Source organism: Tamandua tetradactyla, chromosome 14 (genome assembly GCF_023851605.1).
Source record: "Tamandua tetradactyla isolate mTamTet1 chromosome 14, mTamTet1.pri, whole genome shotgun sequence".
NCBI classification, from domain to species: domain Eukaryota; kingdom Metazoa; phylum Chordata; class Mammalia; order Pilosa; family Myrmecophagidae; genus Tamandua; species Tamandua tetradactyla.
The window spans coordinates 70,412,848-70,438,771 of record NC_135340.1 but is presented as its reverse complement, the minus strand read 5'-3'; the positions used below and the strand labels follow the sequence as shown (position 1 = coordinate 70,438,771).

The 25,924-nt window shown below is 39.5% G+C and overlaps 1 protein-coding gene and 1 pseudogene across 6 annotated transcripts in view; one reads left to right on the top strand and one right to left on the bottom strand.

Moving 5' to 3' along the window:
* Positions 1-25,924, top strand: part of RAB27A (RAB27A, member RAS oncogene family) — a 101,414-nt gene that overhangs the window by 1,581 nt on the left and 73,909 nt on the right. For 4 of the 6 annotated variants that reach the window (XM_077127963.1, XM_077127959.1, XM_077127961.1 and 1 more), the window contains exon 2: positions 21,392-21,511. The exons of 1 other annotated variant lie outside the window; for it this stretch is intronic. The gene's annotated coding sequence lies outside the window, so the exon portion shown is untranslated. Of the gene's footprint in view, positions 1-4,661; positions 4,725-21,391; positions 21,512-25,924 lie in introns of all 6 variants that reach the window. One more of the 6 variants, XM_077127962.1, reaches the window with a different exon arrangement.
* Positions 16,641-17,244, bottom strand: LOC143655166 (POU domain, class 5, transcription factor 1 pseudogene; annotated as a pseudogene).

Here is a 25,924-nt window from a genome sequence, read left to right as displayed (position 1 = left end):
AAGATCATTCTTTTCTATATTTCTATGTAGAAATATTTCTTGTATTTCCATATTTTATGTTATGTATCTTTATTCTTTTTTTTTTTTTGCATCTTTCAATTTCTATGGCATGCCTTGGTTTTCAATTTTGATGAAGCCCAGTTTTGCTATTTTTCTTCTTTTGTTGCTTGTGCTTTTGGCAGCATATTTAAGAAACCATTCCCTCTTCCAAGAATTTGAAGATACATAACTATGTTTTTTTCCTAATAGTTGTTATAATTTTAGCTCTTATATTTGGGCCATTGATCCATTGTAAGTTAATTTTTGGATATGGTAGGAGGTAAGAGTTCAACTTCATTGTTTTGCATGTGATGTATAGTTGTTGCAGCACCATTTTGTTGAAAAGGCTTTCTGCATTGAATGGTGTTGTGCCCTTGTAAAAAATCAATTAACTGTAAATGTGAGGGTTTATTTCTGGATTCTTGGTTTTATTCTATTGATCTATATATTTCTGTCTTCATTCCGGTACCATACTGTCTTGATTACTGTAGCTTTGTAGTAAGTTTTGAAATTGGGGAGTGAGTTCCCAACTTTGTTCTTTTTCAGGATTGTTTTATCTATTTTTGGGTCCCTTGAATTGCTATATGAATTTTAGGATCAGCTAGTTAATTTCTGTCATCTTGGCTTTAGAGTAGATGGAGAGGTTTGAAGTGGGCAGCAATCTCTAGGAACCAGACTTGATTTTCTCCTCCTGGAATTCTCTAGTAAATGGCAACTTCATTCCAGCTCTGGCTAAAAATCCTGGAATCATCCTTGATTCTCTTCTTTTTTGTATACCCGACATGTGACCCCGAGAAAATTCCATTGATTCTGCCTTGAGAACACGTCTAGGATATAACTGTTTTTCACCATCTCCACTGCGTTTATCAAGCTCCTCTCATCTCTGTCACCATCTACCTTTTATAGAAGCCTCCTAATTGACCTCCCTGCTTATACCCTCACTACTCTACAGTTTATTCTCAACGTAGCAGCCAAAATGATTCTTTCAAAACTTAAGTCAATCATGTCATTTGCTCCTCTGCTTAAAAGTCTAATGACTTAAGAAACTTTTTATTTTGAAATATTTTCAAACTTACAAGACAGTTGCAAAAAATAATACACAACCTATACGGTAAACTCCAATACACCTCCCACGCAGATACCTATATCCACCAACTTTTAACATTTTCACACATTTGTGTTACCATATCATTCTACCCATCATCTATATCCATCTATCATCTATTTCCTAAACATTTGAATACAGATTGTATATATCGTGCTCCTTGAACACTTAATACTGCCATGTACACATCCTAAGAACAGGTCTCCAATGGCTTTTTATCTCAGAAGAAAAAACAAATTCCTCATTGTTGCCTCCAAAGCCCTTATATTGTGTGTGGCTACCTCTGACTTCATCTATCACTCTTGCCTTTATTTCCTCCGTTCTAGTCACGCTGGCTTCCTTGCTGTTCCAGGATGTGCACCCACCTCAGAACTTTGCACTTGCTGTTCCCTCTGCCTGGAATGTTTCCCCCCTAAATGTATGCTTGGCTTTCTCATTCATTTCATTCAGGTCAATTATCATTTCTTTAGAGAGCCTCATTTTGACCACCCCATCTAAAATACATCCCTTATCTCTCCCATCACTTTCTACCCCCCTTACTGTGCCTTATTTTTCAAGTATTTGAAGTACTAACTGTCATGAAGCACATAGATAGATAGATAGATAGATAGATAGGTAGATAGATAGATAGATAGATAGAGAGAGTAGATTCTGTGTGCCACTGTTAGAACATAAGTTCCATGAGGGCCAGGAATTTGTCATATTCACTGTGGTTTCCCTAGCACTTAGACACATATGTTTTTATTTCTGGCACATATTAAGCACTCAACAAATATGTGTAGAAAAGGGAAAGGAATGCTATTTCTTTGTCACTTGTCATTCTCACTCTAAGAGAGAAAAGGTCACAGATAAACCAACATCTCCTAAATTTCTCTTCTGCTGTCCTCCTTTTTCTCCCAAGATAATGGCCTTACTTTTCTTAGAAAGGGAAAAGTCAAATAAGTAGAAAGGTTAGGGCTTTTTGGTCCTTTCCACGGTGGCAAAGGGAGTGCTCTGCTCTGCAGCCTAGGCAGAATTGGGCAGGTGCATTGGGTACCTGTCTCCAGTATTTGGGGCTCTTGTGCTGAACTTGGGATAGAGTGAAGTGCTTTGGAAATTCATTTCTTGATGAATAATTTGCACTACAGTGAATTAATCTTTCTCTTGCTTCTAACAGAAATTGCCGACTCTGAAGCTCATTTTGGCATTTAATTATACAACTACTTTAGATAGTAAAACAGTTATGTATATGTATCATGCTGGAGGCAGAACATGACTTCAAGTTATTACAATTATTTATTTTTTTTCAAGTTATTTTTTATTCTTTTCTTGCAAGGTATCTTAGACAAAATAAGTGATCAATAAACTCTTGTTGAATGTATTAGTAAGTTAATAGATAGATCTGGATTTATTTTCATCATTAGCCCATGTGCTTAATTTCTCCTGGTCAATAGCTCTAAGTATTTTGTTGTAGTCCACCTCATCCTGCTGTTGATGATAGAACCGTATTGGCTACAGGTGAGTGAAGTTTCCTGCTGCTTTTTCTGCTTGTCCTGTAGAATGTGGTAATTAACTTTCTATGTTTCTTTTAAAATTGAATCTGCCTCCCACTGTTCTTTAGGCTTATATTGGAATATGCCCTATCTTCACTGCAAAATATGAAAAGAAGACAAAACAGGGCTTGAAGGTTAAAAATCAGAGCTCCTAAGAAGCAAAATTTTTGTCATTTTGAAAACAAGATTGGACTCTGAAGAGAGTGATTTTTCTCTTCCACAGCCCTTGCTTTTTATGCCTAGTGTAGGTTTTGCTTGAACCGTATTTATTCTTCTGCTTCTTGGTCTGGAAGTTTGAGTTTATGACCTGGTTTCTCTTAAACTGATTACGATGGGAGCAGCCATGAGCGCTGAGATAGAGGATTTTTAATTAACTTTAAATAGGGCGAGGTGTAGGAGTAGTGAGCATTCAGCTTGCTTGGCTACCTGTCTGGCTGAGTGTACTTGGATGGACACCTCACATCCTTTTTCATGTATGATTGTGGTCCGATAGCACCCATATTTTATTTATTGTCAAGTAAAATTAGCTGCCCAGCTTACTAAAGGAAGTATGACAATTTTATTCCTTCTTTCCTTTTTTTTTTTTTTTCTTTTTGCTTCTGCATGATGTTTCCCTTGGAAGGTCTTCTATTTAGTGCCTCAGCAGCTCTTAGAACCACCCAAGTGTATAAAATCAGATTTTTTACTCTTAAAATTGAACTGTTGTAGTAGGGTTGAAGGGAGGGTTACCAGATTTAGAAATTTTTTTTTAAAAGTTAAATTTGAATTTCAGCTAAACAACAAATAGCTATTAACTATAACTATGTCCTATGCAATGTTTGGGACATTATTTATACTAAGAAAATTATGCCATATTTAAGTCATACTTATACTAGAAAAGTAATTTGTTGTTTTTCTGAAATGCAGATTTGACTTGCATCCTGCATTTTATCTGACAACCCTAGTTGGAGGTCATGTCTAGGCATAGGAAATGCATTGATCTTGCTAATGTCCAAAGGATGAATGAGGTTTGGCTCGTTCTGGTGACTATACATATATCTGTCTTAAGGGAGGAGAGGATTTGTAAACTCAAAGAGTGCGGTGACTAGAAGGAAGTTAGAGAACATTGGTTGTCTGTATAGTGAAGGAAATTCACATGTAGGGAAGTTAATTGCTTCATTAGGGTCACACAGAGTTTGTGACAGGATCAGAAATGGAACTCTGGGTTCCCAGGGTGGCCTGCTGCATGATCTCTCTCCTTAAGACACCATGTATAAGTTGCTTACATTCTGGCATTAATCCTTAGCTCTCTGTTGTCATCCAGTCACGATCACTCCTTTGTCACCACGTTCTTCCTGTCCTCAGAGCCATCATGTGGTCCCCAAAACCATGAGCATGAGACCCCCCTCTTGACTTTCCTCTGAGGGCCACATGACTATTGAGAACCATCATTTGGTGGTATTCTGTGTTCTGGTGCCAGAAAGTCTATAGTTCAATGTGCTTTTATTCCTTTTAAGCTCTTGTTAATGTTTTTGTCCCTTTTGAGTCTTTATTATAAGATGTGTTGATTAAGGTGGAACTTAACCAAAAGTAATTCCATGACAACCAAGTGTTGTCTTATGGAAAACTTGCTTTTCTTGACTGGCCCACTCCCACAAAACTCTTCATCCCTTTGTATTTTCATAGGATAAGTATGGAAGCTATAGATCAAGAAGTATAGGTGGATAGTGACATGGGACTTGCCTTTTAGATTTATGTCTTTTTTAAAATGCTGGGTGGTTTATTATTTTTTAAAAATTATTTGTACCTATTTAAGAAAGTGGAATTGAAAACAAATGGGCTGCATCTAACTGCCGACTGGAATACCATATTTCAGAGCCTCTAATCTTGTTTCTTCATAGCTTTGTTGGTTAATTCATTAAAGCCTCACCAGCTGCCAGGTCAAAGCATAATAATAAAATTGGTTGCCAAGAGACTGAAGGATATGTTTGTTCTTTTTACTGCAGCTCATCTCCCCTGCCCTCAGAGTGTGATCCCACCACATGGGAGGCTGGTCGAGCCCTTTCTGGGTATGACTATATACTTATCTGCTATGTATTTGTATCGTTAAAAACAAAGTCAAGGTCTCAATCTGCTAGTTGAACATATTTTTATTCTTTCTGTCCTAGCCTTTATATGGGGGTTAATGAGACATACAGAAACAGACCATGACCTAAATATTCATTTGAGACACTTCAGAATTTTTAAAAATAATCCACGGTTGTGGTCAGGATTTCTTTGCTTCTTGCTCTGGGTGAGTCATTTTTGTAATGAATCTTACTACTGCAAAGAAACGATCCCAAGAACAAGTGTAGAGGCTTGGCAGCCCTTGAAAAGATAAGGTACTGTCGTTCTGGTCAGATACTGAAGATCAGATGGGGCCAAAATAAGCTGCTGGCTGTCCTTGGCTCAGCGTCTCTTGTTAGGGTCAAGGCTAGGTATCCGCGGTCCCCTCCCATAGGCACAGAGGGCCACAAAGTAGGTTGTGGTAGTTCCTCAGGGAATGACTCACCCTTGGGTTCGTTCTCAAGCTCCTGTGTTTGAATGTGAAAGAATCAATGCAGCTGGGAATCTGTAGACTGGCTTTTAGTCTTAATATTGCAGATAATTAACTATGTGATATTACACCAGTGGTTCTCAATGGGGGTGGTTTTGCCACACACACCCCCCGCCCCGGGGACGTTTAGCAATGGCTGCAGACTTTTTAGCCTCCAGACATCATAACTGGGGCGTTAACCACTGGCATTTAGTGGATAAGGGCAAGGGAAGCTGCTAAACATTCTACAATGCGAAGGACAGCCCCGATAGCAAAGAATGACCTGGCCTAAAATGTCAATACTGCTGCGGTAGAGAAACCCTGCATTAGACAAATCGCAGAATTCTTTGGCCTGCAGTTTCTTGAGTTGTATACTATTTTTGTTCATCAAGTAAGATTTTCTGAGCCAAACTCCATCCCTGCCCTCAGGGATCCCGTGGGAATGAGGTCCTTCTAGAGGTGCCAGGTTGGCCATATGAGAGGAGTGGACTCTGGAGACACTTCCGTAGGAAGTGAGAGCCCGGTCTGCAGTGGCCATCTGCTGTGTGATTCCACATGGGCAGAAGCCTGTCAGAGACCAGAAAACATTTTTACTGAAGGGTTGGCCCCTAAATTCCTCGGCGCCCCTGCTCTCAGTGCCTCTGCATGATTGCACCTGACTCCAGGAGCATTTGTTTCCCAAAGTTCCCATGGGCTACCCTACCTTTGTGCCAAGGGGACCTCTGACACCAGGGTCACCCAAGGAAATGGTAAGACGGGCATTCTCTTCTTCAATACCCCTGTTTCCTGCTTAACTAGCAGCTCTTTTGGAGATTAAAAGTCAACAAAAAACCCCAACCTGAGTCATCAGCCCATTTTTTGCCACCCAGATAAAAGAAACCTTATTTGTTACACTTGCAGAATTGTGTGATTTAAGAGGTGGAAGGGACCTTAGAAACCGTGTAGCCCAGCCTCCCCTCCCTTCTGAGAGGTTTAGAGCGGTGCCCAAGGTCACATGACTAACCGATGGCAGAGAAGCTTCTGAAAAACAAGCCTGCTAATTCCCTTTTGTGTTCTTTTTATGCCCCTGTGCTAATATTTCTTAATTGTAGCCAACTATAAGAGGGGCAATCCAAATTTTGTTATTTGGTTGTTCAAAGGGAGGGACTGTCAGATGGCTCTTTACTAATAAACAGGGTCTCATCCTTGAATCCTTCTGAAATATCACAGGAAGTGAAACAACTATATTATGATTCTCAACTACGTTAAAGCAGTCCGGAAATATCTGAGTGGCTTCTCTGTGCCAGCTGCCAGTTAAAGACACCATCATTTCTCCCCTATGCTGCTGCTTTTCTGTTCCCATTCTTAGCTCCATCCTCACTTTCCCAGCCCCATCCGTACCCCATTCTTCCCACGCCAGTGATCCTTGAAGAGTAGAGATCAGATCGTGTCCCTCTTCTGTTTAAAACTCCCCAATGGCTTCCTGTTGCAGCTGGTATAAGATCCAAATGCCCAACCTCAGTCTATGAAGTTGACCTGATCTGGGTGCTGCTGGCCCCCCTCCCGGCAGCTCATCCCTGTGCCTCTATCCCCCAGCCTCACCTACTTCCTTTCTGTTCCTTGGAAGTGCCAGGCTCATTCCCACCTCAGGGCCTTCGCATTTGCTCTTAAGTCTTCCTCAAGGGTTTTTTTCCCAGATCTTCGTCTGACTAGTACCTTGGCATCATTCAGATTTAATTTCAAATGTCACCCCCTCAAATAGGCCTTCCTTGAGCACCCTAATGAAAGGAGCCTCCAGCCACTCTCTCTTATTGTGTTATTTTATTTTATGTTCATTTGTTTATTGACTGCCTCTTCCTGCTAAAATATACTCTCTGTGAGGGTAGGGATGTTGTTATATATATCATTATATCCTCTGCACCTAGAATAAAGCCTGGCACATGATAGCATGGATCTTCAGTGTTTGTGCCCTCAGACCTTGGGCACTGGGGTGGGGAGGGGGCAGGAAGTGGCAGGAGAAATATGAGTATGGGAAGACGTTGCTTTAGAGAAGTACGGAGAAGTTAATCATGTGTCTCTCATATTCTGGCTGGTTCTGCTCTCTCTGCTGTCTCTTACAGGGTCCCCAGGATATGTTTTGGCTTTGAGTAACTTGCAATCTTTTCCGTTATCTACCCCAAATTGCACAACTTTTCTTATAGCAACTTTGTCCTTGTGTTGGTGGGGTACACGGATGCAAGCAACTTCCTCTAGGGTATAATTAATATCTATGAAGTAGTGAATTACTTCAACTTTTGGGGTAAAAAATGGTGTTTCCTCTGGCGATAAGATCTCTTATGTTTCTCAAACATTTAGTGCAGAGCACTGACATATTTGGGAAATGATGTGCTAATCCATTGGGAGACTGAATGGTTTTGTGCCATTACGAAGGAAAAATGTGAGATGCAATTTAAAAAAAGAATTTCAGGTATGATGCCTGATGCTCTTCTTTATGAGGTAGTGTGCTGATTTCTTTCCATATGTTTTGAAGCAGCTACTGACATAAATACCCCAGGTCCCCACAGTGCGAAGCAGACATGTGTGTATCCAAAGGCCTCTGCCCAGTCTAAAAGTCAGCAAGCTTGAAATATTACATTAAAAAAATATATCTTAGTCCTTATAACAAGTTGTACAGGAAAAGGTTGGAAGGAAATGCACAAAAAGAAACCTTTTAGATTCCTGGGATCTGCTGTGTATAGGGCTAACTATTTTTCAAGTTACCAGTTCGGATTCCAAGATTCCTTTTGCCACTTTATATTAGAGTTGATAATGACAATGTTCACTGACTACAGAAGCTACAGTTACCATTTATTAAGAGTTTACTGTATGTCAGGAATTATACAAACATTCTCTTATTTAATCTGCAACAGCTTTCCAAAGTAGATTTTATCCTTCATTTTACAAATGGTGAAACAGGCTCCAATATATTAAGTAATTTGCCTGGTGCTGAGACTGGGGTTTCCTGGGATGTGGGATTTTCAGTGCTAAAACCAGGACAGTCTCTGGTCAGCTAGGAGGTTTAATGTCACCCAGCTCACTGACCCACAGTTGATAGTAAGTAAGTAAGCCCAAAGGGTTCTGAACCATCAGAATATTTTCATATACTGAAACTTGCTGATTTGCCTCACAGAGACACCTTTAGAACATGTCTTGGTGCTCATTTCTCTCTATTTTCTATATAGTTCCAATAAGCTTAGTTATTTGATTTCCAGGTGCCTTGTCAATTAGAAACTGCATGTTAGGAAGGGTAAAGGGTTGCTTTAGGAAGGTATGGTGAAAGCAGCAGAAAAGAGGATGAAACATAAACTAATAAGACATGAAATCAATATGGTAGTTTGGGACCATTTACTATAGGGGCAAACATACCCTAGTAAAAATGGCTTTTGCTATTGGAGCTAAACATTCTCCTAAGTACTTTATATGTACTACATGACTTAATTCTTACAAAATAATCCTATTATTAACCCTGTTCTACAGATGAAGAACCTGAGGCACAGAGAGGTCAAGAGAATTGCTTAAGGTCGCACAGCCAGTGAGTGGTCAAGTTGAGCTTCAAAGCTAGCCTGTCAGAATAAAGTTTCAGTGGCTGAGAGATTTCAGAGTCAAGAGGTTATCCTGGAGGTTATTCTTATGCATTATGTAGATATCCCTTTTTAGTTTATGGTGCATTGGAGTGTCTGGAGAGACGTACCTGAAACTGTTGCGCTGTGTCCTATTAGTCTTGATTCTTTTATTTATTTATTTATGTATTATTTATGATATATAACCATGTACAAACACAAACATTCTTATCATATGATCATTCTGTTCTTGTTATATAGTCAATAACTCACACTATCATCACATAGTTGTATATTCATCATCATGATCATTTCTTAGAACAGCTGCATCAATTCAGAAAAAGCAATACAAAGAAAACAAAAAAATTCATACAAACCATACCCCTTACCCCTTCCCTTCACTGATCACCAGCATTTCAATCTACTAAATTTATTTTAACATTTGTTCCCCCTATTATTTACTTACTTTTAATCCATATGTTTTACTTGTCCATCGAAAGGTAGACAAAAAGAGCATCAGACACAAGGCTCTAACAACCACACAATCACACTGCGACAGCCGTATCATCATACAATCATCTTCAAGAAGCACGGCCACCGGAGCACAGCTCCACATTTTCAGGCAGTTCCCTCCAGCCTCTCCATTACAACTTAACTGAACAGGTGATATGTATTTAAGTTTCATATGAACAAACCCCAAAGACTTGAAGTAGCTTTGATTCTTAAAGACCATTGTATAATGATACAGTGTGACCATGTGATTGTGAAGACCTTGGGTCTGATGTTCCTTTTATCCAGGGTATGGACAGATGCGCAAAAAAAAAAAAAAAAAAAAAAAATAAGGATAATAAATAAATAAATAATAGGGGAGGATAAAGGATAAAAAATTGGGTAACTTGACATACCAATGCTCAGTGAGAGGGAGGGGTAAGGGGAATGGGATGTACCCGTTTTTTCTTTTTATTTCTTTTTCTGGAGTGATACAAATGTTTAAAAATCATTATGGTGATGAATACACAACTATGGGATGATATTTTGAGCTATTGATTGCATACCATGTATGGATTGTATGTGTGTGAAGATTATCAATAAACAAAACAAAACAAACAAACAAACAAACTAGACTGTCTGTCTCCAGAGCCTAGGTTCTTGACATCCTGCTTCGGTGTCAGTCCTAGGTCCTGAGAACACAGCACTGTAAGTTAATGATGTTTATTGTGATGACTGAAATCATCCAAGGAAAAAAATAGCATGGGCATCACATATTACTATGTATTAATTAATTAAAAAGTATTTATCAGAGTTATAGGTGGACATATAAAGAGTCAAGTCAAGTACTTTCTACAAAGTTTATTACCCCCCCCAAAAAAAGATAGAAAAAAGTAGCCTCCCCTCCCCCAGCTCATTTCCTGCTCCTCAGAGTCATGCATTTTCAATTCTTGCAGCTGGCTGACTCTTTTTTTGGGGGGTGGGGGTGGACAGGGGAGAAGGGATAATGGATATTTAAAATATTTTATTTTTTATTACAGCAGTTGTAGGTTTACAAACATATAAAGCAGATACTATGAGTCCCCATATACAACCTACATCCACAGTTTTACCTATTTTTAACATTTTGCCTTAGTGTTATAAATTTGTTACAACTAATGAACTGCTATTATTGTAATTGTACTATAACTATAGTCCCAAGGTTTGCATTAGGGCTCACTGCGCTGTACAGTCTGTTTTTTTAAAAAAACTTTTATTTTAGAACATATACACAACTTAAAATTTTCCCTTCAAGCCACATTCAATTATATAATTCAGTGCTGATAATTATATTCATTCACAATGTTGTGCTATGGTTCCATCATCCATGGCCAAAACTTTTCCATTATCCCAAACAGAAACTCCATACCATTTAACCATTAACTTCCCATTTCCCTTCCAGACCCAGTTCCTGGTAACCTATATTCTAGTTTCTGACTTTATGAATATGCATATTCTGCTTATCTCATATAATGAGATCATACAGTACTTGTCCTTTGGTGTCTGGCTTATTTCACTCAATATGTCTTCAAGGTTCATCCATGTTGTCACATGCATCAGAACTTCATTCCTTTTACAGTCAAATAATATTCCATCGTATGTATCCCACATTAGGTTTATCCATTTATCTGTCAACGGACACATGGTTGCTTCACCCTTTCGGCAATTGTGATGCCCCTTTGAACACTGGTATGCAAGTACCTGTTCGAGTCCCTGCTTTCAAGTCTTTTGGGCATATCTAAAAGTGGAATTTATTGGTCATATGGTACTTCTATGGTTAACTTTCTGAGAAATTGCCAAACTGTTTTCCACAATGGCTGCACAATTTTATTTTCTCACCAACAATGTATGAGTGTTCCTATTTCTCTACATCCTCTCCAACACTTGTTTTCCATTTTTTAATAATAACATTTGAATGGGTGTGAAATGGTATCATATTGTGGTTCTCATTTTCATTTCCCGGATGGCTAATGACTTTGAGCATCTTTTTATGTGTTAATTGTTCATTTGTACACCTTTGGGAAAATGTCTATTCAAGTCTTTTGCCCATTTTCAAGTTGGGTCATGTGTCTTTTTATTGTTGAATTGTAGAATTCTTTATATATTTTGGATATTAAACCCTTTTCAGACCTCTTTCCAATTATTTTCTCCCATTCTGTAGGTTGTCTTTTTACTTTCTTCATAAAGTCCTTTAATGCACAAAAGTCTTTAATTTTAATGAAGTCCCATTTATCTATTTTTTCTTTTGCTATTTGTGCTTTTGGTATAAAATCTAAGAAACCATTCCATAATACCAGGTCCTTAAGATGTCTGCCTATTTTTCTTTTAGAAGTTTGATAGTTTTATTTCTTATATATAGGTCCTTGATCCATTTTGAGTTAATTTTTATGTAGAGTATGAGGTAGGTGCCCAACTTTAATCTTTTGCTTATGGCTATCCAGTTTTCCCACCACCATTTGTTGAAGAGACCATTTTTCCTCACTGAATGGACTTGACACCTTTATCAAAGACCCATCTTGAATTGGGTGGGTCACATCTCCCTGGAAATAATTTAATCTAAAGTTCCCACCCACAGGTGGGCACAGCTTCATGGAAACAACCTAATCAAGAGATCCCACCCCTACACAATAGGTCTGCCCCCACATGATTGGATTAGAAGAACGTGTTTTTTCTGGGGTTACATAACAGTTTTAAACCAGCACACCATCTTAATCATCTTTAGTCTTCTAATCCATGAGAATGGAATGTTCTTCCATTTATTTAGGTCTTCTTTAACTTCTTTTAGCAGTATTTTATAGTTTTCTGAATACAAGTCTTCTACATCCTTGATTAAATTTATTCCTAGATATTTGATTCTTTTAGTTGCTATTGTGAATACAATTTTTTTCTTGATTTCCTCTTCATATTCTTCATTACTAGTGTATAGAAACACCATTGTTTCCTTTCCCCCATGATTTTTTTTTAACTTTTTAAAAATTATATAATATATATACAAAGCAAAGAAAGAAAAAAGCAATAGTTTACAAAGCACTCCTCAAGAAGTAGTTACAGGACAGATCCCAGAATTTGTCATGGGCTACCATACCATCCTTTCATATTTTTCTTTCTAGCTGCTCCAGAATGTAGGAGGCTAGAAAGAATATATACATATATATATTTATTTATCACAATCTACATTTTTTTTTCATGAAAAATAACATTTATACAAAAGGGATAAATTTCAAAGCACAGCACGACAATTAGTTGTAAAACAGATTTCAGAGTTTGGTATAGGTTACAATTCCACACTTTTAGGTTTTTACTTCTAAGATACTGGAGACTGAAAGAAATATCTATTTAATGATTCAGCATTCACATTCATTTGTTAAAGCCTACCTTCACTATATAACTCCATCATCACCTTTGATCTTTCTATCCCTCTCTTTAGGGGTATTTGGGCTATGGCCATTCTAACTTTTTTCATGTTGGAAGGGGCTGTCAGTAATATGGGGTAGGGAAATGGAACTAGCTGATGTTCTGGAAAGGCTGGGCCCTCTAGGTTTCAGGACTTATCTGGACCAGGAACCCATCTGGAGATTGTAGATCCTAGTGCATGGAACCTTTGTAGAATCTTATATATTGCCCTGGGTGTTCTTTATGATTGGCTGGAATGGTCCGGGTTGGCGGTTTGCAAGTATGATAGGTAGCAAGGTCTAATTGAAGCTTGCATAAGGGTGACTTCCAGAGTAGCCTCTCAACTCTATTTGAACTCTCCCAGCCACTGATACTTTATTAGTTACACTTCTTTTCCCCCTTTTGGTCAGGATGGAATTGATGATCCCATGGGACCAGGGCCAGACTTAACCATGGGGGTCCTCTCCCACACTGCCAGGGAGACTTTCACCCCTGATGTCATGTCCCACATAGGGGGGAGGGCAATGATTTCACTTGCAGAGTTGGGTTTAGAGAAGTGAGCCCATATCTGAGCAACAAAAGAGGTCCTCCAGAGGTAACTCTTAGGCATACCTATAGGTAGGCTAAGCTTCTCTGCTACCTACATAAGGTCCACAAGAGAAAGCCTCAAGATCAAGGGCTTGGTCTATTGATTTGGGTATCCCTAATGTTTGACACAGTATCAGGGGATTCCCTATGGTAAAGTTTAATAGTTCCATAATTTTTCTCCCATTCCTCAAGGGACTTTGCCAATATATTTTGATTATCTGCTTAATACTCTGGGATGTATCCAGGCATTACATTAAGCTGTACAGGATCAAAGGCCCTCATTCTTATTCTGGGCTCCCTGTGTTTCAGTTGTTCAAATGAGCTATCCAGGGAGGTTGAATTAGATTCTGTACTACAGAAAATCTAGGTTCTAGACAAAATAAACCTTTCTTCCTTTGCTATCAAAGAGTATGTGTGGTTCTAAAACAGAAAATGTCTTCCTTACCCCTTTATTCCAAACCACTTTAATCCTGACCTGATTGGCTTTACCCCATCTCCAAATACCAGGCTACAGATATATAAAACAGCCACTTAAAATTCAGAAATAACAATTGTCACTCTGGACTAAATGTGTCTGCTATAAGAGCTTACAATCTAGGCCCCTGTTTTCTTATAAGCATTTTCTAAAGAAGATCTAAAGAATAATTGTTCTTTCATTTCTGGCTTATTTTGCCTCACCAAATGTCCCACAGGTTCATTCGCATCATTGCGTGCCTCATGACTTCTTTCCTTTTTGTAGCAGCACAATATTCAATCATATGTATCCACCACTGTTCACCAATCTACTTCTCAATCAGTGCATCCTTCGGCCACCTGAATTCATTAGGCATCGTGCATAATGCACAAAGTCCACAGTCCATCATCACTCTCAATTTTAGATGAATTCATTGTTCCAAGAGAAAGATAACCAATAAACACACCCTCACCAAACAGGAAATCTAAACTTCCCCTTAACTCTTGTCCCTCTCCCCATTATTTACCTCTGCTGTTGCTGTGGTAGTGCTGATATTTTCCTATTAAACATAGCCCATAGCATGCAGTAGCAGTTTTCTCCCTGTACCCTGGATACTCTTTGTACATGAATCATATCTTTGAAGTAGTTCTTGCATGAACCAATTTATATTTCTAGTGTTGATCAGTGGGACACACAGGTCTACACAATGCCTTTCAAACTTGTTCACCTTCAATATGGTAATATTACTTTATTGTAATATTATATTTGTAGACACACACTAGAGAACCACCTTCACTTCTATCTATTCTCTTACAATGGAGTTCAAGCTCATTAGCTAATGGTTCACCCATCTCTAGCTTCTATGTATCTCTAAGTCTCCTATATTCTGTATTATAAGCCTCTGATTTTACCTTTACCATGGTCATAAAAGAGGAGCGCTACAGTGTCTATCCTTTTGTGTCTGGCTTATTTCACTCAGGATTATGTCCTCAAGGCTCATCTATCTTGTCATGTGTTTCAGGATGTCATTTTTTCTTACTGCTGTATAATATTCCATCGTATGTGCATACCACATTTTGTTAATCCATTGTCTGCTGATAGGCATTTGGATTGCTTCCATCTTTTGACAATTGTGAATAATGCAGCTATGAACATTAGTGTGCAAATGTCTGTTTGTGTCACTCCTTTCAAGTCTTCTGGGTATATACCAAGTAGCGCTATGGCTGGGTCACAGGGTAACTCAATATTTAGTTTCCTATGGAACTGCTAAACTGTCTTCTATAGTGGCTGCACCATTATATAATCCCACTCGCCATGCATAAGTGTCCCAGTTTCTCCACATCCTCTCCAACTTTTGTAGTTTCCTGTTTGTTTAATAGCATCCATTCTTATATGTGTGAGATGGTGTCTCATTGTAGTCTTGATCTGCATTTCCCTTATACCTAATGAAAATGAGCATCTCTTCATGTGCTTTTGAGCCATCTGTATTTGCTCTTCAGAAAAATGTCTGTTCTTATCTTTAGCCCATTTTATAATTGGGTTATTTATTCTTTTGTTGTTCAGTTGTATGGCTTTATGTATATAGGATATCAACCTTTAGCTGATGTGTGCTGTCCAAATATTTTCTCCCATTGAATTGGCTGCCTCTTCACCTTTTTGACAAAGTCTGTTGAGGTGCATTTAATTTTGTTTTTTCATCCCTGGGTGTTTATCCTTGAGGTCTGATACTCCTGGTTTCCCAATGCTTGAGAGCATGGATTCTGGGTAAAGGTCTGGAAACAGATTCAGGAAGTGGAGGAGATGTAAGAATGAACTGAAATAGGGAACAGATAAGATGAATAGAGATAATTAAGATTTCTACCATTAAGGTAAGGTAGGTGGGATCTGCTCAAGTTTCACAAGGGTGGTGGAACTTTTTAAAGCCTTTAGCAGTACCACCAGGCAAGCTACAGCAGATGCTGCCTTGGTCCAGTAAGCATCAACTTTTTTAACCCATGAGCCATAATATTATCAAAATACCATACCAGCCAAAATATTATCAAAATATCACTTTCTATACTTCCTATTAAGATTCCTGAATATTCTTTTACAACCTGCCCATTCAATCCCCTTCTTTCCCTACTGAAAGATACCTATTTAGCAAGTGGGAGCACCAGGACTAAAACGTGGAGATTCGGGGAGTCACTTGGACAGGGCTGACAAAAACCTTAGGTGGAAAAAAATGTACTCTTGCATCAAGGTGAAGTTTCTGGTTGGAGTGATCATCAGATAATAAGCACCCAAAGACGTCTTAGAATAAAGAAGCTGAGGATTGTACAGTGAGGAGGGCAAAAAGCCAGCTCCTAATAGGTAATGGCTGTTGTGGGGCCTGCTTCTGTGGGTGTAAGTATTCAACTCGTCAATTTCCCAGGGTCTCCATGTCTAAGAACCCTCTGCAAATAAGTGGGTTCTAATGCCAGTTCTCCCACTGATATTGTGTGACCTTGAGCAACTAATGTGGCACCTTGATTTCGAAGGACTTGAGTATGAGAGCAGTTAATACCTAGCATTGGATATCCCCATCACCTCCCTTCAGTGACTGGATGAGAATAAACCAAAATCAAGTGTCTATCTACTGCATCCTATGCGTCTTTAAGAACAAAGTGCTGAGAGATGTGGGATTAAAATCAAGAGCATCATTGAATTTCACCTTTCCTCCAATCAGTTTTCCCCAAATTTCCCTGCCCCCACCCGTTGTGTTCCCAATTCCTTCCTTAGCGAATTTAGGACTTAATCTTCAAAGCCCTGGTTAACAACCCCAGGGCCCCATTTCCCCAGCTTCTCCCCTTTCCTCTGCCCCCCCCCCCGCCCCCCGGGAAGGTCAGGCACCTCAGTTTGAAGACGTGGGAGAGCCCAGACTGGCAACCCGAACAGAGGGGGAAAGGTTTCACCCTCGAGAAAGGAACAGAGGAGTACAGAGTAGTGAAGTAAGGAGCCCCATAACCTGTGTTCCGAAATGAAGTCCTGGTGCCAGAGGAAATGGCACGGGTCCCCCTGGGAAAGGAGACCCAGCAGCCTCAAAATCCTCCCATTGGGAATAGTCACTGCTTGATCGCTTGCCCTTCTGGCGCCGGTTACAGAACCTCGCTCGGACCACGTCCTTCTCCAGCCCGAGCCGCTGGGCGATGTGGCTCGTCCGCTGCAGCGTGGGTTGTGGAACATGTTCTCTGGGTTGTCTCTCTCTCGGTTCTCAATACTCCCTCACTTTCTCTTTCTGGTCTGCTGCAGGAGGGTCTCTGTTTTGCATATCTCCTGAAGATTTTCATTGCTGTCTGCTTCCTCCACCCACTTCTGTAGCAGGGGCTGCAGCTTACGCATGTTCTAGAAACTCCCTGGCAGAGCCTCAAACGGTGGATGGTTGTCTGGCCGAACCCCTTCCCAGAGACAACCCCCAGGGTGAGCCCCACACTGGCCTGGGTGCACCCCAGGGTGGTCCTCTTCTGAGAAGCATTTGATTTTGAGGAGTTCCCATTTACGTATTTTTTTCTTTTGTTGCTTGTGCTTTGGGTATAAGTTTAGGAAGCAACCTTCTATTACTAGGTCTTGAAGATGTTTCCCTACATTTTCTTCTAGAAGCTTTGTGGTAGTAGTTCTTATATTTAGGGGTATGATCCACTTTGGGTTAATTTTTGTATAGGGTGTAAGATAGGGGAGTCCTCTTTCATTCTTTTGGCTATTCATATCCAATTCTCCCATGTCCATTTATTGAAAAGACTATTTTGTCCCCGTTCAGTGGCTTTGGGGGCCTTGTCAAAACCAGTTGACCATAGATTTGGTGGTCTATTTCTGCACTCTCGATTCGATTCCATTGGGTAATGCTTCTGTCTTTGTGCCAGTACCATGCTGTTTTGACTACCATGACTTCATAGTAAGTTTTAAAGTCAGGAAGAGTTAATCCTCCCACTTTGTTCTTCTCTTTTTAGGATGCTTTTAGATATTTGGGGTCTCTTTTCCTTCCAGATGAATTTTGTAACTAGCTTTTCCAAGGCTTCAAAGTAGATTGTGAAACACTGTTGATTTTTACATGTTGGGCTTTTATTCCACTATTTGGTAAATTCATTTATTAGCTCTGGTAGTTTTGTTGTGGATTTTTTTAGTATTTTCTGTTTATAGGCTCATATCATCCGAAAATAGTGAAAATTTTACTTCCTCTTCAATTTGAATGTCTTTTATTTCTTTTTCTTGCCTGATTTCTGTGGTTAGAACTTCTAGTACAATGTTGAATAACAAGGTGACAGTGAACGTCCTTGTCTTGTTCCTGATCCTAGAGGGAAAGTTTTCAGTCTTTCACCATTGAGTATGTTAGCTATGGATTTTTATATTTGCCCTTTATCATGTTCAGGCTGTTTCCTTGTACTTTTAGTTTTCTGAGTGTTTTTATCAGAAAGGCGTGCAGAAATTTACAAAATGCCTTTTCTGCATCGATTGTATCCCCCCCCTTTGTTCTATTAATGTGGTTTGTTACTTTAATTGATTTTCTTATGTTGAACTGCTAGCTGACTCTTGGTGATAGTGATATGCCTTGTCTCTAAATGAGATGCTTATATATTTACTATTGATTTCAGTCTTAGGCATTATCTATTGAAACTTTATCGTGGCAGAGGAGAACTGAGTCCTTTCCTTCACCTGCTCCCACTATACATGCATACCATTTCCATCCCCTCCTTCTCTCAGGTTAGATACATCATAATTTTAGTTGGTTTCATGGACTCCTTGTTTTATCTGTAAGCCTTCCCTCCTGGGCTGGACAGATGCCCCAGATAAGACCATTTTAACCCCCTGCCTGTGGGATATGCATAATTACCAGAATTTTGGAAGTTGACTCTTTGGGGTAAGGGTGTCTTGAAATTTGTTACATGATTTCTTGCTGCCTCTCCCTGCCTTCACTGAACTTGGTGTGCACTGAGACCTTCTGGTTCACTTTCTCTAGAGAATAAATCTTCAGCTTCTGCTGGAGCTGGAGAGGGAGCGTCTCCAGGTGAGCACAGGTAGAGCTCGGGATCTAGGGCTCGAACTGCTTTGTAAGCAGACTTGTGCACTTCCATCTGCTTTTAGCACCAACTTGATGCTCCTCAACTTCCACAGGTATTTGTGATTTTGAATCTCAGAGCCTTTTTGGAAATTCTGTGATGAGTTGCTTCCGGGTTTTCCTTACTGCCAGATAAGGAGTCAGCTTTCTTTAGTCTGCTAATTCGTTGCCTCTGTCAGTCCGCTTTTTGGCTTCCAAAATTTTATTTTTTCTGCTCACATTCCCTTTGTTCTTGTAAGTTTATGGCTAAAAGAAACAAAGGTCTCTTTATTGTTGTATTAGTGAGACTTGGGGAGGTAGTAGAAAATATCTATTTGTTCAGTATGCCATCTTTGACTGAAAGTCTGAAACACATTTTAGAATGCTTTCAGAAAGGTTTTGTTTCTTTAAGAGGATGACTGACAGCTCTTGAAGAATGGTATAATCTAAATTTTACTTGATATTCAAAGTGCAGTTCTAGAACTAGGAGCATCGATAGCATCTGGGCATTAGCACTTGTTAGAAATACAGACTCCTAGACCCCCACCAGGAGATTCCTATACATTCTGAAGATTGAAAAGCACTGAGAGAAAACTTGACTCAACTTCTTCCATACTTAGAATAAGTTAACATTAATGAATTCTAATCTGGGATTTCAAAATCTTGGTACATTCCTTATTAAATTATTCTACAGATTCTAGAGGTTGCTGTGAGATAATAAGAGTTTATAAGTTTTCATAAAATGAATCTTTTCTCTCTTCATCAGCCATGTCTGAACTTTTGTGTCCGCGTCAGATGAACCAAGAATTCCATGTCTTTGGGTGGGCCACAGTGCTTCAGCAGATAGAGTTCTCACCTGCTGTGCTGGAGACCTGGGTTCGATTCCTGATGCCTGCCCATGCAAAAAAAAAAAAAAGATTCCATGTCTTTTACCATGAGTGACGTCAGACTGGTTATGTTTGGGCTTTTTTAGTTGCCCATGGTTCTTGAGGTTGGTGATGGGCTTTTATAAATTAGACAAATTGAGATTTCAGTCATGGAATTCAGGGTTTTCAGTGTGAGACGAGGTTTCCCCTGGAGGCGAGGAAAAGGTTGGTTAGTTATCTGCCCAGTGACTTTACTAGGGTGCTCAGTAAGTGATTATGGGATGAATGAATGAAAGATGAATATAATACAATCCCTGCCTCGAAGACATTCACAACTAACAAATAAGACCAAGAAATATATTGGACAATTATCAGACTGAGAAAATAAGTGCTAGGAAAGAATAAGCACAGAGAATGGGCATCTTACTCAGCATTACTGGCAGGAGGAGGAGTTAAAGGGCTAAGTCTCTTGGTGAACAGTGCTTGGTGATTTAGAGCAGCTAAATCAAGTGATTCTGATACACACACCAAAGTGTGTGTATCAGAATCACCTGATGGACTTGTTAAAACACAGCCTGCTGTTCCATCCTCAGAATTTCTGGTTTATTAGAGCTGGGGTGGACCCACCTATGTGCATTTCTAACAAGTTCTGCCAGATGATACTGGTGATGCTGGTCCCGGGGCCACATCTTGAGAACTACATTAGAGAATTACAAATAATTCTAGTGGCTGGACTCCAGAGGAGCACATTAGGAGGCAAGGAATTACTTACAGGTAATGCTGTAAGCAGAGGCCAAAGCCGTAGTGGTTTCATTGTGAAGGAACGATTTACAGTTTTTAAATAGCTAAGTGATGAGTTCCCAAACGTCTTTTGGAAAGGTCACTTTGGGTGCAGTGTGGAGGATAGATCAGAGGTGGGGCTAGATCGGTAGGCCAGAAAACCAAATAAGTAGTTAATCGTAGCCATCCAGATAAGGAATTATAAGAACTTGGAATAAGGATTTGGTGGCCAATTGGCAATGGGAGGGGAAGAGAGGGAGGAGTCTATAAGGACCATCAGATTTCTGGCTTGGTGTCTGTTGGGATTGTGTTATTCAAGATAAGAAGAGAAGTGGGTCTGAACAAGCTTGGGGGAGAAGCATGAAGGAGGTAGGTTGAGTGCAAGGACATGTTGCATTTGAGATGCCAGCAAAACATCTGGTGGGACTCCTTAGTATACAGTTTTATTTATGGGTTTGGAGGCCAGGTACCTGGTAAGTAATCTAGCATCATCCCTTCTGCCACTGCCATTTGATTTCCCATATTGTTTGGAACTGATATTGTATTTGTAAAGAAACAATATTAATATAACCTTTAAGAGCCTTAAGAACATGATACTTTTCCATATGTTTTCTCAAGAAAATAAATGTTCTACTTTTTTATTGGGGAGAAACAGTGAAGTGCTAGGCTTCTAACCCTAGAAGAGGGTTAATGAAACCTTCTGTCTGAAAGGCCAAATAGGATCTTAGTAAGATTGAAAGGAGCAAAATCACTTGACTGGCCTGCAGGGACATATGATGAACAGCTGAGATTAATTAGCTGGGTTGTGGTTTTTCACAGAGATGTCTGATTTTGAAAGTTGGTGAAGTGAACCACTTCTGAAGAGAGTCTTTTGAACTTCTTATCGCTACTAGGTGATTCTGACTTTAACATTTCTGTTTTTCTTAGACAAAGAGTAACTTTTCTTGAAGAGGACATGTTATTGGAAGTTGTCTAATTGTTGAAGTGTTGGGAACTCCAGTTTCTAAAGTTTTAGAAAGACAAGAAACGATTTTTTACCTTGTCAAGGTATGGTTTTACATTTATCTTTCCTTTTTCTTGTAGAGATTTCAAGCTCTGCTATGCCCAATTTTCAGGTTCTTAAATGATGTGGAATTTAATGTAAAATACCACTGCATGTGCTCATATGTTTTTTTAACCAAAGACTTCAAGACATTTGCTAAATTTCTTGGGATTAGTGTGAAAAGTGCATTTTCAATTACCAAAGAGTGGGTATGAATGCTGGCTGCATTCTTCCTTTCTTTTCTGTTCTTTGATAAAGTAAAATCGATTTTTATTCTCAAATAATATATTGAATAAGTTACTAGACTAAGAAATTGAGTTATTCTGAATCTTGCTCATCCTCTAAGGGCTTTATCCGCAAAATGTCTTACTGTTTCAAAAATTCAAACGTACTGGGGTTCCGTTTCTAATATCATTACTAGTTTCAATGGAGGAAAGCTTTATGTATGTATTTTAGTATAAGTTGCATTACTTCTGTGAATTAGATTTGTCTTCAAATTGCTGCTAATTTTGTTGGGTTTGATAAGTGTATTGTGGTTATGGGGGAAAAAGTTCTTATATTTTACAGATTCATGCTGAAGTAGGCAGGGATGAAAAATCTGTTGATGCGTATGATGGAGGGTTCCTTATACAATTTTCTCTTCTTTTGGATATGTTTGAAAAAAATCTCGTAATATGACATTTTAAAGAACTACCTCCAAGTGCATGCAGTAAACATTTAAGCCAGCTGCCTGGTTTTGTTCTGGAAATTGAGCATGTAAAGAAGAATAAGACATGGTCCCTGTCCACTAACCCATTGTTTAATCATATGTGTGGACATTTCTTCATGAGTGTTTACTTATCTCTTTCATTGAGTTGTGGCCAGTGTCATCGTTGGGTGAACCTGGAGACACAATCAGATTTCTGGCACATATATTTGGAGAGGGGCTTCCCTGCCCCCAGACATTCCCCAAGCATAGGGCAAGAGAGTGGAAGGATCCTTAAAGGTCATCTAATCCAAATTCCTCATTTTACAAATGGAGAAACCGAGGCTTAGAAGTACTAGGGTCATTTGGTTGATGGGTATCAGTGCCAAGTCATCCTGCCCGGTGTCCTGGTTTGCACTCCAGTGTGCTGACCAAAACGTAATTTTGCTTTCCTAACTACAAGTTCATTCTTTTCACCCATAAGTGAATCAGAGCCCCATTATCAGAAATCTCTGTGGAAAAAAGAGCCTTGACTAAAACTGACATTCTTTGTCAAGATTTTTGGATGGGAAGTACCCCTTTCCCCACCAAAAAATGTTTTGGGAAATAAGTGCTTTTTCATGAGGCATCTTAGCCATAGAACATCCAAGTTGGATTTGCTACATTCCAAAGAAGTTTACCACTCACCATAGTTGCTTTCTCAGTCTTTTACCACTTTCTCCTTTATCCCTTCCAGACCTAGCTTCAGTGGCCCTGCAGCCTTTAGAATGCAAACAACATTTTCCCTTTTTTTTTTTTTTTTCCCTGCTGCTACTGCTGTCCACCAGACAGGAAACTGGTGGAAAGGGAACGCTGCTGAAGCCGTGCCCTCCAGCAGGATGGCTCCATGGCAACCCGGGCCTCCCACGTTAGCAGGAGCCTCAGGCTGCCTCTGCCACAGTTTCAGCTGCACTTCTGCCTTCTCCAGGTTCTCCGTACCTGAGTACTCAAGGAAGAAATGGTCACGACTTCTGTTTCTATTTTCTTTCTTCATTTAGATAGGGATTAAGATTAAAGCCTCTTGGAATATCTATCCATCATTTGTCCTTATTCCTGTTTTTCTCCCTCCAAACTTGGTTGATTTAGAGCCAGGGCTCAGGATATACCATATGTGATAGCTGATGAGTCATATAAAGCCCATTGAAAACATAAGTGATGATCGGAGGAGCCATCATTCATTTGCACTGTCTCTGCAAGAGGATGCCTTGCTGCTTTCCACTGTACTCCTGGTAGTGCAGCTACATGGCTGAAGTCCTGACCTCTCCCCAGAGCAGATGTCCTGTGGCAGAGCCTGGGTTTCCCAGGGTGGAGGGTGGTGGGCGGGGAGGGCTGGGGATGAAGTGATACATCAGATGGTGGGGGCAGGTTTTAGAGCTGAGCTGGCATTGCTGCTGCTTCTCTGGAGGCAGTAGCCACTTTGCTCAAACACGATATAAATCATCCTTCCAAGAGCTGACAGCATTGATTTTTTTTTTCTTCTTTTGTTCCCCATTCCATACTTTACCAGGCTTCTCTTCTTCCTGATATAATCTGATCACGTATCCTTTAGCTATGGGTTTTAGCATCACCCAGAAAATAGTGAATGGATTCCCTGTTTTCACAAGGAGAAAATGCAGGCTGCTTTCAGCTCCCACTTTTGTTCTGGGGTGATTGAACCAGACTGTGGACTACTGAAGTTTGAAAAGTCTTCTTCCCATTGGCTGTTTGGGATCTTTCTGCTTTTCACTCTAAATGGCCATCTCATCTCTCACCATACAACAGTGATATTAACCCTTACTTTTCTTTATTTCTTTTTTATTAGAGAGGTTGTGGGCTTATAGAGAAGTCATGCATAAAATAACAAGATTTTCCATATACCTCCCTGTTATTAACACCTCTCATTAGCATGGTACATTTGTTACAGTTGATGAAAGCACACTTTTAGAATTCTATTATTAACCACAGTCCATGGCTTATTTTTCTTTTGAGCCTTAGTTCCTGTTTTCCAAATGCCAGTTAAACACAACTCTCCGGATGCCCTTCAGACACCTTTAATTGGTCGTGTCCCTTATGGTGCAACGTGGTAGTTGTCTCTGTAATTAACTGGCTGTGTGACCTGGGGCAAGTTAATTAACCTTCTTTTATTTATTTATTTAAGTTTTTTTTTTTAAATACCAAAAAACGCCAAACAAACTCAAACATTCATAACTTTTGATCATTCCATTCTACATATATAATCGGTAATTCACAATATCATCACATAGTTGCATATTCATCATCATGACCATTTCTTGGAACGTTTGCATCTATTCAGAAAAAGAAATAAAAAGAAAACAGAAAAAAAGTCATACATACCTCACCCCCATGCCTCCCCCTCACCGATCACCAACATTTCACTCTAAATTTATTTCAACATTTGTTCCCCCTATTATTCACCTTTATTCCATATGTTCTACTCATCTGAATTAACCTTCTTTTGCATCAGTTTTCTATTCTATAAATTAGGGACCTTCCTAGGGTTGTTGGGAGGATTACATGGGTTAATAGTTTAAGGGTTTAGAAAAGTACTCACTAGATATTAGTTATAATCTTTTCATCTCTCAGTTGGTGGTAATACTGCTCATTCAATTATCTAGAGTAAAAGTTTTGGTTATCTTTATCTCCTCAGCTAAGAATGGATTTCTACCCCCTAAATATATCTTGAATTGAACCCCTCTTCTTCATCCCTACTATCACTGACTCAGTTCAGACCTTTACCATCTCATCTCATAACCTCCTGATGTCCTGCATATTCCCGGCCTCCATGTGGCCGATGGGGAGAGCTTTCTAAGGCACAAATCAGCTTGGGTTCCTCTCCTACATAAAAGCCTGTGACAGCTTTCTATTACCCAGGTGATGGAGGATGCTAAAAAGTGTGTGTTTTAAGAGTCCTTTTAAACCTAGCTCTCAAATTCTCTCCCTTCTTTTTAGCCTCTGTTCTGGACATGCCCTCCCTCACTGCCGTGCACCTCTTGAGCCACACACATCTGCTGGAAGCTGCCCGAATGCACCTCTTCCTTCTCATAACTTTTTCAAGTGCCATTTCTCCACCTGGCATGTCCTCACCCTTATCCCCATCCTTCTAATCGGCCAGCTCAGGGTGGACGCCCTCCTTAAATGGCCTTAAGCCTGGTGTGTCTTTTGTATGTCAGACAACGTTTATTAAATTTCAACAAAAATCATTTTCACCTTTCCAATTATCATCAGAAGTAATTTTGTTTATAGTTTCTGTTATTTTTTTTAAAGGATTATGGTTATTTGGCATATGAGGTATAGTCCTTTCCCAGATCAACCTGCATGGTATGTAATTTTTGTTCATTCACATTTGCCACTTGTCCCTCTGTGTACCTGAAAACTCACACTCCAATTTCATGCTCATCTTACCTATCCCCTCTGTGAAATTTTCTGATTCTATCCCCATGCAATGTAACTACGTGCAATATAAGTATACACAATGTAATGTGAAATATTTGAAGATTGGTTTGGGGTCAGATCACCTCAAGGGTTTCTTAGGTGTTTATTTTTCATTTGTTCAAGTATTTATGAATGACCCTGAGAACTGCCACCCAGAGAATGGATGAGGAGGAAACAGAATGACTTTGAAAGAGAACTCTTATAGAGTATAAATCAAGAGCAGATGCTAGGAAGATGAGAGAAAAAACTAGAACAAAGGAAA